We start from the raw sequence: 20585 nt of genomic DNA on the forward strand, positions 1-20585 counted from the left end.
AAGTGTGGGCCCTTTACTGAATGCAGGAGGCAACCTAGTGACAGATGATGTGGAAAAAGCTGAAGTACTCAATGCTTTTTTTGCCTCTGTTTTCACTGACAAGGTCAGCTCCCAGATTCCTGAACTGGGCAGCACAAGATGGGAAGGAGATGAGCAGTCTTCAGTGGTGAAAGAACAGGTTCAGGACTATTTAGAAAACCTGGACATGCACAAGTCCATGGGGCCAGATGCAATGCATCCAAGGGTGCTGAGGGAGTTGTCTGATGTGATTGCAGAGCCATTGACCATTATCTTTAAAAACTCATGGTGACTGGGGGAGGTCCCAGACAATTGGGAAAAGGCATATGTAGTGTCCATCTTCAAGAAAGGGAAGAAAGAGGATCCAGGGAATTACAGACCGGTCAGCCTCACCTCAATCCCTGAAAAAAATCATGGAGCGGGTCCTCAAGGAATCCATTTTAAGGCACTTGGAAGAGAGGAAGGTGATCAGGAACAGTTAAAATGGATTCACCAAGGGAAAGTCATGCCTGACGAACCTGATTGCCTTCTTTGAAGAGGTGACTGGTTCTGTGGATGTGGGAAAAGCAGTGGACGTGTTATACCTTGACTTTAGCAAAGCTTTTGATACAGTCTCCCGCAGTATTCTAACCAGCAAGTTAAAGAAGTATGGGTTGGATGAATGGACTATAAGATAGATAGAAAGCTGGATAGATCATTGGGATCATAGATAGTGATCAACGGCTTGATGTGCAGTTGGCAGACGGTAGCAAGCAGATGTAGAATATAAAAAGAATAATCAATGGGCTTGTGCTTTAAGATAGAATAGTAAAGTATGTAACAGGGAAAGAAGGGGCCGGAAGGACCTAATAAGGGCTGTCCGGACGCTAGCACAGCACAAATAGAGGGCAAAGCTGACCACACTCGGCTGAGTGACACCTGGAAATGACCACAAGTCATGATGACTAAGCAGAAATGCCCACTAATTATGTCACATGATGAGGCAAGCTGAACAAGTAAATTGATCAGCTTGATCAACTTGAGGGTATTTAAACCCCAAAAGTCAGTCGCACTTTGGACGGCAGCCCGCTGGGATCCTCGGTAGCTGGACTGAGCCCTTCTATGAATCAGCAGTGTCCAAGGGATGGCTAATACTTCTTAGAGTCGAGTTGGCCCAGGGCTTAGGGAAAGAAGCACTTTTGGTAACGTATGAAAGTACACTTGCTTTAAGATAATTGAAAATTTATAAATGACCATCTGTCTGTAAGCACAAGAAAGTAGATAATAGAATTGTGTACTATGAAAAATGATTACATATATGGTAAAATATTAGGCCTATGTATTTTTATTTGGTTTCTTGTCTGTTGCAGTTATGTTTGCACGCTTTATCTTCTATTGTGTAAATAAATAAGTAATATTTCTTCAATCAAAGCTTTGTTCGCATTCTTGTTCGGTCACCCCCGTCCTCTGGTTGAGGCAACTCCTCTGCTTCCGGAACCCCACAACCTTGGCGCAAGAGCCTTGCAGGCTGCTTTGAGTTCACGGAAGAGTGCCCCATGAGTTGGTCCTGGGACCAGTTTTGTTCAACATCTTTGTTAATGATCTGGCGGATGGGGTTGATTGTACCCTCAGCAAGTTTGCAGATGGTATTAAGCTGGGGGGAGTGGTAGATACACTGGAGGGTAGGGATAGGATACAGAGTTATCTAGACAGATAGAAGGATTGGGCCAAAAAAAATCAGATGAGGTTCAACAAAGACAAGTGCAGAGTCCTACACTTTAGATGGAAGAATTCCATATACTGCTACAGACGGGGGACTGACTGGCTAGGCAGCAGTTCTGCAGAAAAGGATTTATGGATTACAGTGGACAAGAAGCTGGATATGAATCAACAGAGTGCCCTTATTGCCAAGAAGGCTAACATTATATTGAGCTGTTATTGATTTCCCCCCCCCTTTTTTTTTCTTCAAACAATGAACCACCAGCACTAAAGACTACATCCATGCCAAGACTATAGCCTCAGTTATTTTCATTGTAGCCCTATCTATAACAGAGTGTGTATAATTGTTTTATTCTACCCCCAATGAACTCAGATAATGCCAATGGGATATTGAGAAAAATGTCTGAAAACTTTCACCCCAGAGGAGATATCATGCATGGAAAGGTCAGTGATCCAAAAATAATGAATGTGGAAAGTGGAAAGAAGGTTTATAACAGTAACTCACTTGCAGCTTTATCTTGAGTGGGTTTTGCCAATTGCCATCTATGGTACAGCTTCACTAGGAAAAATAAGGTGTGCTCTTATCTCCCTAGATTCTCTGCTAACTTGTACTAAAGCTACAAACTGCTTTATCTTCACCAGGATTTTCCTCATGTTAGTTACCATGTGTTATCTAAGAAGATTTAAGAACACACCTTTTATTCCTAGTGAAGACATGACCTATAACATATTTAGGCTGAAGGTCTCATTTTACATGGTTGCAGGCAATTTATTCTGTTAGGCACTATGTAAATTTGCATCTCTTAACATTCACTTCAACTTTTAGGAAAGAAGAAATTCCAAACCTCAAAGCAATACTGAACCATAGCTCTCTAATTTCACCTAACTTCTCATTCAAAGTTTCTAAAACCATGAAGCTATTATCATATTGATCCCAAACCACAAGGCATCCCTTGTTTCATCAAAAGCATTGTGCATGCTAGTAGACTTTTAGTCAAATCTTCCTCTTTCTTGAAAAGGCTCAATTATTATATCTATAATATGTATGATATGTAAAGAAAAGGGAAAATCCAATTTTCCATAACAGCTGTTCAAAGTCTGTGCCTGTAAAGCAATATCAAATGTTGTAACATGGGGGTGGGGGGAAAAGTCAAAGGAAGGGGGAAAATATTAAACAAGGAGAAAATGGAAGTAACAAAGAGAAGCCTCCTAAAAGCAATAGAAAATTTGAAGGCTACTTGTAACAATGCTCACAGAAGAGGTTGGAAAGTAGATATGGAGCCACATGGCTCATTCCTTCAAGGTGCTGAGCACTTTGAGCTAGAAGAACAAAAGAATTGAGGTGAATATAAGCACCTATTGGGATTTAAAAAGAAATTTAAGTGAGTTAGGTACCCAACTCCCTTTAATTTTCAGCGTAGGGATATGAACCAGGCTCTTCTATCTCTCCCCGAATGTCCTTGTCATTGGGCTACTGTAAGGTTGTATTGTCTCTCAATTCCATCCTGAACCTGAGTAACCTTCCCCATGAAAGTTTAATCAAAACTTTAATATGTTTCTGTGAAAAGTTTAGGTTCGACAAATTGGCATTTTCCAATGAAAAAACCATTTAATCAAAAAATTCCCAAGCAACTCTACTAAATACCTTTGTAAATCTGGCCCTTTGGCCACAATCCAGCAAAGCACTTAAACATGCTTAGCTTTGAGTAGTCTTATTGATTTCAGTGGACATAGGATTAAATCCTTAAACCATAGCACTGTGTTGTTGTGCAGTATTAAATGGATGCTGTATTTCACCCTAGCAGTGGGTGCATTTTAGAGGAAGATGAACTCATCACCATACGTAGTTTGTTGATCGCTTTGGGATCCTTCAGGATAAAAAACACTTAGGCCAAAATGTGCAAATTTGAGTGCCTAAAGAAAGGCAACTAAATTCATGTGAAGACACCGAACAGAAACTTCAGTAATGGAGATCCTGTAAATTCCTAAGGTATTAAAATGTAAAGCTAAACAAGCAGCTTGATCTGCACAGGTGATGAACCGTGCCACTCCCTTACACTTCCTCTTTCTGCTCTATGTTGCCCTGAACTTCGGACACACAATTAGCCTGTTACTGATTTGCGTTTGTTTTGGTTTCAGCTTCAGTCATCTCCCTCGTTCATTTTACTTTATTTGTTGTGACTAAAAAAAAAGAAAAGAAACTATGATATGCTAATTTGCAGATGAAACAAACAGTTAAAGTAAAATGAGGATATTTTGGAACAGAGAGGGATTTTCTGTCAAATAAAATAGAATAATTTACTATATAATTAGATGGTTCTTTAGATTTCTTACCTAAAGCATTTCTCTCTGCCAAACCCTGTTCCCACAATACACAAACACACACAGAGTAAAGATAAAAGAGTTTTGCTCTGGGTTGTTATTAAATATGTTTTATTTCAAATGATTAGTTATCGATTTCAATAAAAATGTTTGAAAATGTAGGAGAGTGATGACTGTGCAAAAGTTTGCAATATAGATTACATAGAAGAAGATGTGCCTTGTATAAAAGCAGTGGTTAGAGATTAGTACAACTACTATAAGAATAAGGACAAACATATGAAGTACATACATGTCACAGGTTTAGGGCTAGTTGCACCTTGTGTCCTCTTCTAGTCTCTTATTGAGTGCCCTCCCTCCTGTTCTTAAGCCATCTCTCCGAGTAGAGTTCTGCAATTCCCCCACTCTTAGTCTGGACCCTGGGGTTACAGCACCCTGTGAATGAACTGTGATTGCTCAGTAAGTCTGACTGAGCTTGGCTATATTCCATTCTTCTCTTTCGGAACTCTGAGCAGTGGTGAATACAGTGACCCTAGATAGTCTTCTTAAAAACAAAGTATTGTTTAACCTTAACAGTAGGAACCCAGCACACCATAAGAGAAAAGGGTTAAACTGTCTATACTTATAATTATGTTAACTACAGACTTAAGCAGACCTATTTTGCCCAGCCACTGAAGCCTGAGGCTCAGTCTCCTCTCCAACATTCTCTGCCTCAATCTGCCCTTCATGGTTTGACCTTCTTGAGAGCGCATCTGTGTCTTTAAATACCACTGAGGCCTTGGATGTTCCCACCTCGTAGAAGTTGAGCCCTGTGAGAAAAATGTATCTAGCAAGCCAATTTGGTGGCCAAGCTAGGGGATCAAAGTGAATGTCGCTTCATTGTTCCCCAAGTGTTTGCCAGGAGGTCTGACTATCAGGAAGCAAACCCCTTCCAGGGTGTATTCCTGGCAAACCTGATAGTGAATATATGCATACTGTACACAACACAATAATCCATTCAAGATACTTCAGTCATAAACTATTACACGCAACTCCAAATCTGACACTCTCTCTCTTTCCTGTTGCAGCCTATTGGTCTGGTGTTTTCTTACCACCCTCCAGATTCCTGATTTACTTGCATTTTATACAGATTGCTCAGAAAAGTGAAAAGTGAAAAAAATTAAATCAGAATAAAATTAATTTACCTTCTTCCTTCCTCCATATATCTTTCGTAGCAATTAATGTAATGGAATTTGCTCTTCTAGGGCAATGGTTCCAAATCTGGGGTGTGGGACCCCCTTGGGGGGGAACCAAAGATTACAGGGGGTCCATGAGGTTTCAGTAATATTGAGGTAATTTAGCCCCCCAAGCTCTACATCAGCCAGGCACAACCCCCTACCCCGAGCTCTGTGCTGGATGGAGAGAAGAAGCAGCCTTTAGCTCCACGCCAGCTGGAGCAAAGAAGCAGCCCCCTCCATCCCCTGAGGGAGTAGCAATCCTGAAACCCTCTCCGGCTGGAGTGGAGGGGCAGCCCTCCCCAGCCCTACACCAGCCGGGCACCCAGCCAGAGAAGAGCAGTTTCATGCCAGTGGGGGCCTAGAGCAGACTCAGCCAACCCGCCAGGGCCCGCCCCCATTACCCTCAGTCCAGGAGGAATGGGAAGAGGCGGGGCCCCACAGGACATGTAGTGGTGGCTGTGCCAGGGAAGGCTTAGCTTCTTACTCAGGTAAGAGTAATTTATTATTACTATTTATGCAATGTAGTGTTATCATTATATGTATTTATAGGGGTTATATGTGTTTATGGCTGGTGAGCGGGTGGGTTGTGGGGGTGCATGTTTTACCTAGTGATAACTAGTGGGGCTTTCACGCAAAAAGGTTGGGAACCACTGTTCTAGGTGGAGGAGCCATGTGAGGCAGCTACTCCAGGGCTCTGTTCTACTATGGGGTATCCAAAAGAAGTGCAGCAGCAGCAGCACTCCTCTAAACAGCCTGTCAGATACAGCTGATAGGAACATTTCCCTCAATTTCAAAATATTAACAAGTGATGCTAATAAAATTCTGACAAGCTTAACTGTTAGACACATGCCAGAACTGCCGGGGGGGACGTTGAAAAGTGCCCATATGTAAAACACACAGGATTGTCAATGGGACTTGGGCTCCAAGTCTCTTTTGAAAATCCCACTCTCAGAGTTAAGGATCATTACAGAGCTCTGCCTAAAATTTATGACTTAGACCCAATGTTGTCCTGGCTCCTGTTTCTACCAGGTTCAAGATCTTATCCAGCTGTGTTTCCTCTCACTTACTCTACATAACTTTTCTCCTTTAGACTTTTTTGTATGATTTTGCTGTTGCACTAATTTCTCCAGGGATCTACTGAAGGTCTCCCAGGTGCAGCTGGCTGTCCTTTGTTGGCTGCACTTTAGCAGAAATCGCCTGGATATAAAGCCTTTGCTGTTTTCCCCACCATACACCATCAGTCCTGCATCATTCTGCTGAGCCACACGTGAGTTGATAACAATGGTACAGGTACCAGAGACAGTTGGGGTCCAGCTAGTAAAGAGAAATGTCTTATCAAGCCAAACTGAACACAATTTCTAGCACTTCAGGACAAGATAAAGGCCTCACATTGGAATCGAAACCCGATGGTCAGAGGGAGCCTGGACACAGCAGTAATTGAAAGGAAAGAAGGTAGCAATGCAGTACTAAGCTGACTGATACCTAGCTGGCAGGACACTCAAGGTGTTAGGAGTGGGAGGAAGACAAGAATCAATCCTGGGGGCTGGCAGGAAGAGCCTAAGAATCTGTTTCCTGGTGGGAGGGTAGGCCAACTGGAAAGGCTGTATGCAGCAGTGGGCTAGGTTGAGAAGGACGGTCTGTTCTCGGGAGTTACATTTTGTAAAACCTCCAAAAATTAGAAGATGGGTATCATGAGCTGTGATAATTAATCCCTGGGAATATATATTGTACTGCTGTTATTGTGTCAGACAAGACTATACAAGTAAGAAGAAATGTACATCTCAATCAGTGTTTAGAAGAAAAGCAGTGAAAATCTATGGGAACTATGACAGTATAAAGGAAGTATTAGCCTGGAGTGAAACAAACAAAAATGAAAAACCAAGCTAGCCATATTTGTTGTATAGTTTTATTATACAGCATTATTGGTTATAAGAATCAATATGTACTTGCAGCAGTTCTGTGCTTTTCTTGTGGAATAAGTTCTCATACACACATAAGATTTCAGGAATATAAGTAAAGGAGTCTGTAGCAGAGGAGATAGCAGGAGCAGACAGATACATCATGTGTTCTTTGTATGTATGTGATTAATCCACCTCATGCTTGTAGGAAAGTCAACATAGGGACCATTGCAAGAAGAGCCTTGTAACTAAATTAAGTGAATAGTCTCACTGAGGCCTTCTGGGATTTTTTTCTTCTAACTTCACCCCCTTCAGTTATTTCAAACTGCTGCTCCCAAAATCATCTTTCCCACCTATTGCTTTCACTGTGTCACTTCCCACCCTTCACCCCCACCGACCCGACACTATGAGTCACTTCTTTTAATCCCTAGTTTGGTGCTTGTCAAATTCAGACATCTTGTTGCTGTTTTCAAGGTCTTAAACTACACAACATCTGCCTGTATTCTGACCTAGTCCCTTTCACATCCATCCATGCAAACATAGCCAATCTCTGCTCTGCCAATGATACCAGCCGTGATACCTTTCCATGTCCACCCACAAACATCTCCTTCGTCCATTCACCCTTATGCTTGGAATCCTCCATCCAAAATCGATTTGTCAATCTTCCACATTCATCTCATTCAAGTCACTCCTGAAATCCTTCTTCTGCAGCATCCTCTACAAACAAATTAATTCATTAGTAAAATAATAACATATCTTATGCCACAAGGGCATATAGACTGGGTAAACAAAATCATATCAATGACCTGTGTCCTTCCTTACCTTGGTCCCATCTAGGTGTATGATATACTCTTTTTTGGTCAGTAAATCCTCCAGACTAATATCCTCGGGACATTCACATTTTCTGTGGTGCTTTCAATTGAGACTGCTATAGAATAAACAATACTACTATATTATACACAGATTATATGTAATCTGATCATTTTAAACATAACAGTAAATCATAGTCAGTGATACTGGAGATGGAATCAGCAGAAAAATTTGAATTCTATTCTCAAGGGTCCTAGTGTTTAGGGGTATACACAAAACAGTAGTAAATTCATTCCATTAACAAATGTAAGTTAGAAAGGAAAATATTAAATGATTTGAAAAAAGTTGTTCACATAGTCCTCTGCTGTCCATACAGTTGTAATAACTAGGTGACCTTTCTACATAGGTTTTAAAAGCCACATGCTGTGAGAGGACAAAACAAATTATTACAACACAACCCCCTGAGTCAGTTATAACACTAGGGTGAAATGTGAGCTCCCTGCAAAGATGAGATGAGAAATCTTAGCAACAAGAAATACATTCAGCAAAATGAATTTAAAAATACCTGAATAGGTGTAGGATATCAATACACCTATAAAACAAAAGATATAGAAAGTAAACACTTGAGTGTTATACTTATAAGACTCATGAGGGCTAATAATACATATTGAAGAAGGAAAACCATGCAGTGCAAGATGTTACTCAGCTTCCTATCCCAGCTATCCTATTCCAGGTTCAAACATACGTTGCCTATACAACTAAATAGTGGGGGCATCCATTTTGAAAGGCCTATAGAATTCAAGAAAGGATTAAAACATTTCTGTAAAATTTTTCAGCCAACCTATGGAATTCTATAGGAGGAATAAAATTACCTGTTAAATTCAATAAGATGTTTTTTTAAAAAAAAGTCTATAGAAAATTCAACAGTGTGCCCTTGTTGCCAAGAAGGCTAATGGCATATTGGGCTGCATTAGTAGGAGCATGCCAGCAGATCGAGGGAAGTGATTATTCCCCTCTATTTGGTACCGGTGAGGCAACATCTAGAGTATTGTGTCCAGTTTTGGGCCCCCCACTACAGAAAGGATTTGGACTAATTGGAGAGAATCCACTGGAAGGCAACAAAAATGATTAGGGGCCTGGGGTACATAACTTATGAGGAGAGGCTGGGGAACTATTTAGTCTGAAGAAGAGAAAAGTGAAGGGGAATTTGATAGAAGTCTTCAACTACCTGAAGAGAGAGTTCCAAAGAGGATGGAATTACGCTGTTCTTAGTGATGGCAGATGACAGAACAAGGAACAATGGGTCTCAAATTGCAGTGGGGGAGGTCTAGGTTGGATATTAGGAAAAAAATTTTCACTTAGAGGGTGGTGAATCACTGGAATGGGTTATCTAGGGAGGTGGTGGAATCTCCATCCTTAGAGGTTTTTAAGGCCCTGGGATGAATTAGTTGGGATTAGTCCTGCTTTGAGCAGGCAGTTGGACTAGAAGACCTCCTGATGTCTCTTCCAACCCTAATCTTCTATGATTCTATGATTCCATGCTAAATTCTTTGGGTGAAATTCTGGTCACATGGAAATCAATGCAATAGGTTTTAGAACATTTTTTACAGAAACATACTGGTCTCATTCTTAATAAGTTCTATAATAATTTATGTGACTGTGTTGAGATCTGAATTTTGATTGAATTTGATTTTCATTTTCTGGGTATTACATATTTTGCTATGTATAGACCCATTTATTGTTGTTCACTGGAAGATTTAATTCAACCAAAATACCAGGATACAAACTATTGAGGGACAAGTTGTGTTCAGAACTAAGGAAAAACCTTTACATATATTGTTCCAGTACTTTTCCAATTAATGGAAAGGAAAAAAAAAATTATGTTTGGACAGGTTAGGTGATGACTGGCAGCATTTCCAGCATTCACTGTGGTTTAGCTAAAGATGCTTTATGTAGATGCTCTGGTTCCCAGTAAAAAATGGTTTCAGATTTTAATTCTGGAAAAGCACAGATTTAATGAATAGATTATATTTCTAATGTTCTACCACATTTTTTCCCAAACTTCTTCTGACAATGAGATATGTAACTCAGATTCCTACTTATCTTTTATCTAACACTGTTAGTGGGTACAGTAAAGAGTTAAATCACTTGTACAGATTCCTGCAAAGTGCTCTTTATTATTAAAGATCTTAAGAAACTGGAGATTTGATGGAGAAAATGATTTTATACTGTTGACAAAATGGGGGAGGAAGGTACACTGCATGGATGCAGTAATCCAACTGTGACGTAATATAGTGATGTCATCACTAAACATTTTTTAAAAATTACATTTCTAACTAGTACAGTGATCTTATGACCATGCATTAGCCTTTCCTGAGTCAAAATATCACAAAGAAAACATAAAAAGTAACAGAAGCTTAATGCAGAAATCAGACAGACATTTTCATTTCCATCCCTCTGTCCTGATATACGTAATAATAATTGTTGCATTAATTTAAATGTCTTGTAGGACTTTTCCATAAAAGGGAGCAACTGATGATGCTAGATTCATCTAGAGTCTTGGTCTAGTGTCTGAGCTGACCAATTTAAGTGAACACCAATACCAGAATAGCAAGATTAATGTTGTCTAACTAATCCCCCCAAAGGAAGGATTTCCTATAAAAGAACCATACATAATGAAAGAACATTATTCTGGAATCATCCTGAGCTTCTGTCTGAATCATTCTGAGATCCTTTGTGATATGCCTGGACAAATCATCATAAAATCCAAAGAAAATATGTTGTCAAGTTTAATATCTGATAAAAAAAAAAGATTCAACCCCATGAACAAACAATGTAGCTAAATAAGCCAAACTATAAATGTGGTAGTATATATCAATGTGGCCCTTTTCAAGGAGCACATGCTAAGTGAACAGTAGCAAGAAATAATGATGTGATCTGAAGTTAAACAAAAGCAGATTAACAGTGATGAGGATCGCAGGGTCAAAGTAAAAACTTGCCAATAAAAAAGTGTTGTTTGGTGAAAGTGGTAAACTACTGAATATGAATAAGAAACTAGTATATTTAATAAAATTAATTATTTCTGATATGGAGGAGAATCCTTTTTGCACTGGGAACTTGAAGCTATTCCACTAGGCTAATGAGTTGGACTGATTTTCAAGTGCTCTTATGTGAGAAAGTTAGACAACTGGTACTACCATCATGTCTCATTGTTGAGAGGGGCACTCTCAACACCCATCAACTGAAAATTAAAGTTTCCTTTGAAATATAAAGACTCAAATTGGAGACCTTTTGAGCAGCAAATATGTAAATGTCAGCCTGTAAATGTGATCAAATGCTCCCTGTTATATATGTGCTGCATATAGAAATAATGATGCACATTAACAGAAAATATCATTGGTGGTTTTGTTTTTTGTTTGGTTCTTTGCTTGTTCTTTCTTCACTGATCCTGTTTTAGGTACTGGGTTAGCTTTGATTTCATTCCCATAGCGTTTGATTTTATTTTGTGCTAAAATGTAGGGACAGAACTTTAAAGGAAACTGGTAGAGTTGCTTTTTGACACAAGAATGGCTGATCCTGAAATACTGAAAAAGCTTCTGGTGCGTTCCTTTACAAATTTCATCTCTAAAATCTTGTTAGTATTAATAAAGACAGCATAAGAGATGAGAGCAGAATATTGAGCGGTTATACCGAGATTCTTTGTGTGCATGTGACTGTGAAAGACACAGAGCACTTTTTTTTTTTTTTTAAATATCAGATGAGAGAAAGACTTTGGAAACAGCTCAAACACCTTGTTAAATTGTCACTTACAGTATCTCGGCTTTTTTTCCCCCATGCAGGGGAAACCTATTATAAGCAAAATTTAATTGGCTAAGGACAATGCTAGGCTATTTGTCCAGCACTGAGTTATAATAAACCTTGTACTTAAGGAGGAGGTCAATGATGTCTTTTTAGGAGATACCAACCGTGCATTTTTAAGCCATTTATTTGTAAGAAAGTTGATTAAACTAGCCAGGCATTGTGTGTCCTCTGACTGTAAGAAAGATAACAATAGGTTTATAATAATTGCATATTTACTGAGACAAATAATATTCACAAACTAAGGTAATTAAATGCTGATTATCTTTTGTAGCTGTTTAGCAACCCCATCATTTAGGTTCTGTCAGCATTTATATTTCTCTGGATTCATAACAGCACAGTGATAAAGCTGAAGAAACTCTACTTGACTATTTTTAGGTTATAATGATAAAGTTTTACAGTTATATAACAAAGTATCAAAACCACACAACTATTGTATATACGATTATATACATATCTATATCTTTACTCATCAATATGCACTGTGTGTGTTGTGTGGCGAGGGCGGCCTGTTCTGCCCTTTCGTGGGTCCTGCGCCCTCTTCGGCTATGCCGGCGATATGCCTAGGTGGGAGCGGGGGGGCCCGGTCCCACCCTCTGCCCTGGGCCCCAACCCAGGGACCCTGTGTGGAGTAGTCTCAAAACTGCTTAGTCCGTGATTTACTCCCTTTTCTAGGTCGCCTGTCCTTGACCGCACTGCTCGTGGTCTGCTTCCTGGAACCGGGTGGGGAGGGGTTCTCCCTCAGGCCTGTGTGCCTTGGATCCCTGGCCATGCCCGGACAGGCACCCCCCCTTGTCTCTGGTACCTTTTGGGGTTGCAAGAGTGTTTGCTCCAAGCCCTGTAGCCACTCCAGTCCAGTCTGCTCCTTCTCTTAACTCCCTTCTAACTGCTCCTGTCTGCCTGACAGGGAGGCTTTTAACTGCTGGGGCTAGCTCCTTGATTGCCCTCAGCTGGCCTAATTGTCCTAATTGCCCTGGAGTATCCCCAGCTGGATCACTCAGGGAACAGGGATTTGTTGACCCTGGGGCTTATCTAGATACCCTCCACTACTCTCCTATAGCCATCAGGTCTAGCCCTGTCACGGTCGCTATACCTGTATATTCACATATATGTAGATCTATAGCTCTATATACATACCCACATTTTGTACAGATAGCTTGATAGTTATATCAATGATTATACAGACATACCAGTACACAGTAGCATTGAAAAAATGATAGTTTGTTTAAAAACAAGAGATGAGACTATAATATAAAATAGGAATTCAATGAAAGAACCAAAATCAAACTGCTGGGACATGTAGGTCTTTCAGAGGCAAGCAGATATAGCTGTATCTTTTCCAGTTGGATAAAGTTAATAATTTCTCTACAAGATACATGACAGAGAGTTTTTTAAGCCCATCTTAAGTCTATTACCTCGGAATGACCTTTTTGGCTATCAGAACTGAGACTGCAACTCGTTTCTTGATATCAATTGGAAGTACCAGCATATTTAGGCAAACTGGATGAGGGCAGGATGCTGATGTACAACCAAAGATGCCATTTAATTAATTAGGCAGTTTTTTTACAGGTATTCAGAATACGAGAGGGTTTGGCTTTCTTTTGCCTTCCTGCCCTGCTAACATTTATTCTTTCACAAGACCAGCCTTGTGTAAATGCTCTCAGCCCTATGATATTTGTGTAACATTTTAATTGGGGATCTTAAAGGGAGGGAGCTGCCAGATGGTGTCTCATGTTTTTGCTGAAACAGGGAACACCTCTTTCCTCTATTTTTCTCTTCAGCTATCACTTTAATAAGACACTGGAAAAAACTGAGCCAACTGTAACAAAAGCTGACCTTGTTACCACATTTGTTAATGAGGTCCTCTCTGATGGTGGTTCAAGGCCAGCTGTCTCCTGCTTCTAACTTTTAGTGAAGTTGCTGAAGGAGAGAGCTATGTAGCCTTGGTATCTAGCATTTATGAATATATTAAAAGGTGGTTATTTTCCTACCTTCAGTTACAGTATGTCCTGTACCCTGGATATACCTTTTTCTAACCACAAATATTTGTATGGGTTTATCTTTCATTTTCAGGAAAATGTTAAGAAACTCATGATCCATCACATCAAAACAACCTTGGATACACTCATGAAATTTTAAAAATGTATTCTTCTTCTCTTTTTTTCAGTATCTAAATATTTGTAAGAGGTATTGTTAAGTGGATACACTATAATTTTTTATGAGTTGACAGATTTTTTGTTTTTAAATCCTTACAACTGCAGCTGCTTGAGAATAAAGTTGTATCTTCAGGAGTTGAGGGTATTTAGCACCCTGCTAGGGGTGCCCAGGGCATTTACACCCAGAGATCCTAAATATAACTAAGATCATCTTAGCCCAGCTTTTGCTGGCTTGGAGATGGGAAGGCTTCCATTTGGCTCAGCTAGTATTAGCTATTGGCTGAGAACAACACAGATCCTAGGTTGAATCTCAGCTGTGTTGGAGTAGTGTACCAGACACACAGCAAACAAGGGTACTCTGCTAATTGGACCAGTCTACTCTAGTGCCTGGCTGCCAGCTGCCAGACATGAAACTTTCTTGTGTTAGTCTTACATGTTATAAGGTTATTTCCCTGAGCACTGAGCAGGTGTTTTATAGAGCACTCAGCCGGGATTTTCTAAGAGCTCAGCAGATCCTTTGCTTAAAATGAGAGTAACAAACTTTCAAGATCCTTGCTTATGTCTGCAGTAAAGAAATTGTTTTCTCAAACTTCTTTGGAAGGGCTGAAAACTCTTCAGGCAAATTCTACCATACCATACCACACATAATTCTGTTTCTAAATGATATGTAAGAATCTGAGTACAGGAAAGAACAGTGCAATAGTTGCTTGCAGCTAATCATCTGATTACAAATGTATCTTTTCTTTATCTTAAATGGAACAATTATACTGTCCATATAACTTTATTGCCTCTGATAAGAAAGATCATGCTTTCACATACGGCATGTTGCAAGTGATTCATGACGTGCAGGATTTCACAAGATGTTCAGAAACTAAAACCTGTGTGCCAGAACCTCAGCTGATGTAAATCAGCAAAGTTGCACTGAAGTGAGTTAAGGATCCAGCCCTGTAGACCCCTTACAGCTCACTGTGCTCTAGTATCACATGGTAGGATGCAAACACCTTAAACTAAAACTTCAGGGTTTGAGAATGAAAAATTGATTGATACCATTTGGAACAAACGCTTTTAAACATAAAATTGGGATTCAACAAAATTAAATTTGGAGACCACCACTGCACTAATTTTTACACTATAGACACTCCTTTATACCAATTAGGATCAGAATTATCTGGCGATGATAATGGACAGCATAAGGATGGATGAAAAGAAGTATGAATCTTTCTGGCAAAATTCTACTCTCTCTATTTGGAAGGGGAAATATCAGGACCAAATTGTTAACCCTTTTGCTGATGCAGAAGGTGACGTGCCTTTAACGTGCAAAGACTGAACATCAGCATATGCCTATGGAGCAACACTGGAGGTGCCATTTTGATCCATGTATCTGAAGACCCAATTTACACAAGAATCACAGTGATGTACCTGCAAAGCAGTAGAGAATCAAACACTGTGTTTCTGATATTTATTAATTTTCATCTACCCTTTGTTTATAACATCATACTAGGATACAAAATTTTAAATATGGGCAGGCTTGTGAAAATAAAGCATCACCAACTCAACGACAACAAGGGCACTTAGGCCTTTATTCAGCAAAACACAAGCATGTTAAGCATGTACTTAAGTCTGATTGGCTTTAAAGTTAAGAACTTGCTTAAGTGCTGAGTTGGGGCCATACTCATGAAACAAGTGAGAAACAGTTATTTAAGAATGGAAAAAGAAAGTCATATAGGAACTCCCAAACTTTTCCCCTTCCCCGTGGTATAAGTGAACATTGTGCATTGTCTTTTCATTTACTTATCAGAACATTTTGTGTCCTATCCAACATAAAATACCTTGATTTTTTTTCAAATAAGTCACCACTCCAAATTGGCATTGACTGTTTCCATTCATCACAGATTTTACCTTTTCTACTTAACGCATCACTGGGTTCATACAGAACTTTCCCTAATGTCTGGTTAAAAAGTAAGGGTAATAGTATAACCCTTCATTGCACATCTCCCTGGGAAGCTATCTTGAGCAATAAATGAGTGTATCACACAAGTAGGGGGAAGCCCAAGATTCTCCTTACAGAATGTTTTAATGTTGTGTCTCAGCCTCTTTGACATGTAAATGGAACACAATAGGCATTGAATAATGGGGTCAAGTACCTCCAAGATCTTCATTCTACTGGCAGACACAATTTAGATGATATAATTTCTTAAATTAAAAGACCCGCTCCTGTTCCTATTCAAGTCAAAGGCAAAACTCCCCAAGGGTTGCACCGGGAGCAGAATCAAACCTAAACACATTATTTCTTAATGATCCCCTCTCCGCTTACCTCGAGGGATAACATAAAAGTCTATTAAAATATTTAAAAAATCTGGCTCATTCTTGTACTAGGTCTGTCTGATTGTTTTTTCTCTGCCTCTTTTCACTTGCACATGTTGGCTTAGATTTTGCAATTACTTACATAAGTCAGTATCTTTAAACATAAGTAGACACACTGAGTTTGGATTATTGATTGAAATCAGCGGGGTTCAGAGATGAGCCAATTGCAAAGTCAGGTTGTAAGTGGTCATGATCCTGCAAACACCTTGATCCATCCTGCAATTTACTCCATGCAGTTTGACACCTGAACCTATGTAGTGCCCTTTGCTTTCAGGATAGCTCCTCAATGGCTCAGACGTCTGCCCTTGGGTAGCAAGGTACAGGATTGGGGCCTTAGCAAAAAAAAAAAAAAAAAAAAGGAAATTTTGAAAATACCCAAGATTTTTTTTCCCAAGTTCCATTTTTGAAAAAAAAGAGCAGTTAAATGAATATTATTTTCATCTGAAAAATTCAGCTCTTCTTGCTTGGCTTCTTCTTCCTGCTGTTGTGTGAATGATTCTTCCCATGCTGTTATGATCACCCTATAATTTTGACTACTGTTAAAAAAAAAAAAACTTCAGTAGGTGGAATTGAATATATCATATTTTCCTCCAACAATATTATTTTGGTTTAATTCCAATTAGAAAATTAACAAAAAAAAACCCCACTTCTTGCCCAAAATATCAGGCTGAACTATGGTTTTTGCAGATGACAGTGATTCTTTCTTTTTTTTCAACTTTATTTTTCAAACCATAATGAAGGGGAAAATATAGCTAGAGCTTTACCAAAAATATCACACTATTAGACCAAATTCTGCTCATAATTATAACCACTGCAATGGAGTTACTCTGGATTTTGCACGAACGTAACAGAGTAAAATTTGGTTCTGAAATTCTGAAATTCAAACCAAATTTTACCTCCTTTTTTCTCAATTTTTAGAGTATTTACAGTCTTTCAGAAGAAACATTCTTTACTATACTTTATATTGTCTTAAGGAAAAAATGTGCATTGAAAATAACTATGTAGATAATGGAAGCTCTGGCTGCTCAGATCCTCTGAGAATTAGGCCACTTATTTAGATGCCTAAATATGGATTTAGGTACCTAATTTCAGGCCTCCAAGCTTGAAAGGGTTGGCCTTAACCTCTTAGTGCCATCTGCAAATTGAGGATTACAAATTCTTGCTTCGGAGGTGTGTTGTGTAGCTTAATTAAAGATGTTTGTAAAGCATTTTGAAATCCTTGGATGACAGCTGCTGTACAAGTGCAAAATATTATTTGTTGTTACTATTATATGACATCCTCAATTAATGAGTGTTGCAACACCTTCTGTTCTACTCTCCTTCCCCCATAAAGCATTTGTATCTGTAACTTGATGAGCCAGTTCCAGATGAGCATCCCACTAGTTTATGTGAAGACCATAGGTAAGTTATCTGATGACTAAGAACCTGCATGAACCAGTGCAGAAAATTGTGGTGCTGTTCCATTTGGTCCATGAGTCCCTGTTGCTAGCTGTAGTGGTCTACGAGTCTGCTGCAGAAGAGGGGGAAGATAATGGCCAGGGCTAGTACTGAGCATGGCTCCTCTAGCCTTGCAGTCTGTTTCACCATGAAGACCACATAGCAGTGGCCAGGGAGGCAAAGAATAGCCTATGGAGGAACTTGCTCCCTGCAAGACTACAGCTATAGTGGAAAAGAGACAACAGGCTTTAGGAGAGTGCTAAGGTGGAGGAAGAATGGATGGAAGCAGAGGTGATCATTCTTGCGGTAGAAAAGAGAGAAGAAGCAAGCTCCGGGTGTAAGGGAGAACTGAGAGGAAGGAGAGAACTTGACAGGCCACTGGTCCTTGTTGAGGAATAGCTGACAAACCTTTATTCCCTGTATGAGGATCAGTCTCTTAAAAATATGAACCCCTGTTAATAAGATGTACGAAATAACCTCTTCTTCCTCCTTTCAATTATAACAAAGCAGCACCAGTGATCAATCTCTTAGGAAGCCCATGCAAGGGAGCTGTTCTAATTCCTAATGCTGGACTGTCCAAAAGGCACTGACCCCAATAAAGCCATTACTTTATTTTAAGAAGGCGAGTTTGACTGTCTCTGCCAAGAGAAAGGTCACATACAATTCCCACTGACACCAAAGGGAGCTGCACGCATGGATTATGAACTTGAAACATTACATTGTACGGCAATAAGGAGTTATAGGCTGTTGGAATGTGGTTGTAATTTGCAGGGTTGCTTCCGTACCACAAAGACGTGTGGCTGTGCTCCTAAATCAGGATATGAGCAGATTGAACCTGTTAACCATATGATCGGTTCCTCTGGGAACAGAAAGTGGTGTTCTCCCAACCCCTGCTTTGATTTGCACACTCACTTTACCCATGCTCTGCCCCACCCACATGGCAGTTCATGCATTAACACTGATTTTAACACAGGTGTTCTGTGAGCAGTTGTGCTTACATCTGTTGGTAACAGGCAGGAATTTCAGCTGTTAAAGTGCAGCATTCTCCTGACTTCAGGCTGCATATAGCAAAGGCTGAAGCACAGATGTACAAAATTCTATACATCCATATTTTGGGTTATACAGTTCAGCATTTACGTTATTCCTCAGGCAACCAACACACCTTCCTGCCCCCCGCCACCACTTTGCAGTCTCCTACTACCCAATTTAGCCCCTGTAATGACTTTAAACTCAGAGTACTACGCAGAGTACTTTAAGAGTACTTTAAACTCAGAGTAACTATTAAACTCTATTTGCTTGCAACTCGAACACCAAGATGCAGACAATGAAAGGTCTCTCCTTTAACACAACACTGCACAAAATTTATCTTTCTTTTCTCCTTTGTTTCATCATCTTCCTCTCTCGTTTGTCACAAGCCTTTGTCTTCCTCTTTTGACATCAGTGCCAGCAGGGGTCAGGCAAGCTGTTAGAATCAGCAGTTGGTACAAGCAATTTGGTACAGAGGGGCAACTTTCAAGAATCAACAAAAGGAAAACTGGAAACTTCAGAACCTGCTGCCCACACATTTAAGTTGATCAACTAGTGGTAGGAGTTTTGGATGATACACTATTGCGAAGTCTATTCTTAGTCTTCTGATATTTGTGCTTTCTTAAGGCCCTAGATCTTGGAAGCCTGTGAATACATCAGAATCTGAGCTTTCATAGAAAAACAAACAAAAACAGTAAGTTTCTAGCCCTCATGGTTGCAGAGATAACTTCAAAAAGTGAACCCTAAAACTTTAAAAGTCAGATGGCAAATAAAAAGAACTCCATATTATTATTTTTTAAATTTTGTGATATTTAAGCCAATCTCATGATGTTCTGGGGACTGGCTCATGAATTTTGAATGCTTGGGATTGGCAATACTGTACTATGATGTTTCAGTTCCATGGAAGGACAAAGACCATGAATTCCGTGAGAAGTCAGATCAGAGCACACAGTGATCTGTGTTGCTAAGAAGCTGGGTGTTGTCAGTTGTGTGTGTATGCTCCCCATGTGTATGATGTCCCAGCTCTGCACACATAACTGAGACACCATTCCACGATTGAATAACTCGACACGACCACAGATCTGCTGAGCAATGAAGGCATCCAACCAGGTTTATTGTGCGCAAGCACGGTCCTAGTATCCCGTAGACTCTACAGATCACTAACACATGTATGCTTGTTACAATGGACCAGCACAGTAAATGACAGGACTTTCTGTTTCCCCCTACGCCAGACAAAGATGTTTCCTCTGAGACCCTCTTTTATACATTGATACAAACAAATTACGTATTACCCCTCTGATGTGTGTAGCTGGCACCTTCTAATGTGGTAAGGTACCACCCATTACCTTGTACTGGATGGTTCGATCAAAACATCTCTATTTATCATATTAACAAGACATTTCTATCCATTATAGTGTCATTTGAGAAGGTCAGTGAGCCCTCATTATCTCTGGGGTATTAGGATGTCCTGGTACCTTTCTGGAATGTGCTTATGCTTAGTACTTTTTGGAATGTGTGTTTGTTATACCAGCTCTGTTCTTGCCAATTACTGTGAGCCTGCTAGCACCCACAGCATGACTTCTGCTAACTTTGCTTTATAACAGACGTGACCATTCTTTTAGTTCAGGCCTCATATCTGACCTGTTATGCTAGGCCTCCTGACTGGCCCGTTATGCTAGGCCTCATGTTTCAGGCTCTTACTTTCTACTACACTGGGTACCCACATTTTGTAGCAGTTGGAACCATAATACATATCTATATGTATCTTTGAATATGTATTTTTA

The 20585-nt window shown here is 39.8% G+C and overlaps 1 long non-coding RNA gene across 1 annotated transcript; it reads right to left on the reverse strand.

The window, feature by feature from the left end:
* Positions 1 to 7048: 7048 nt before the first annotated feature.
* On the reverse strand, positions 7049 to 12700 carry LOC137141297 (uncharacterized). Its single transcript, XR_010916579.1, has 4 exons — positions 12624 to 12700; positions 8526 to 8552; positions 7973 to 8078; positions 7049 to 7867 (listed from the first exon to the last, which is right to left on the reverse strand). It is a non-coding gene; the product is annotated as an uncharacterized lncRNA (long non-coding RNA).
* Positions 12701 to 20585: the final 7885 nt, after the last annotated feature.

Source organism: Emydura macquarii, unplaced genomic scaffold (assembly GCF_026122565.2).
Source record: "Emydura macquarii macquarii isolate MOO-44397 ecotype Brisbane River unplaced genomic scaffold, CSIRO-AGI_Emac_v2 contig_369, whole genome shotgun sequence".
NCBI classification, from domain to species: Eukaryota; Metazoa; Chordata; order Testudines; family Chelidae; genus Emydura; species Emydura macquarii.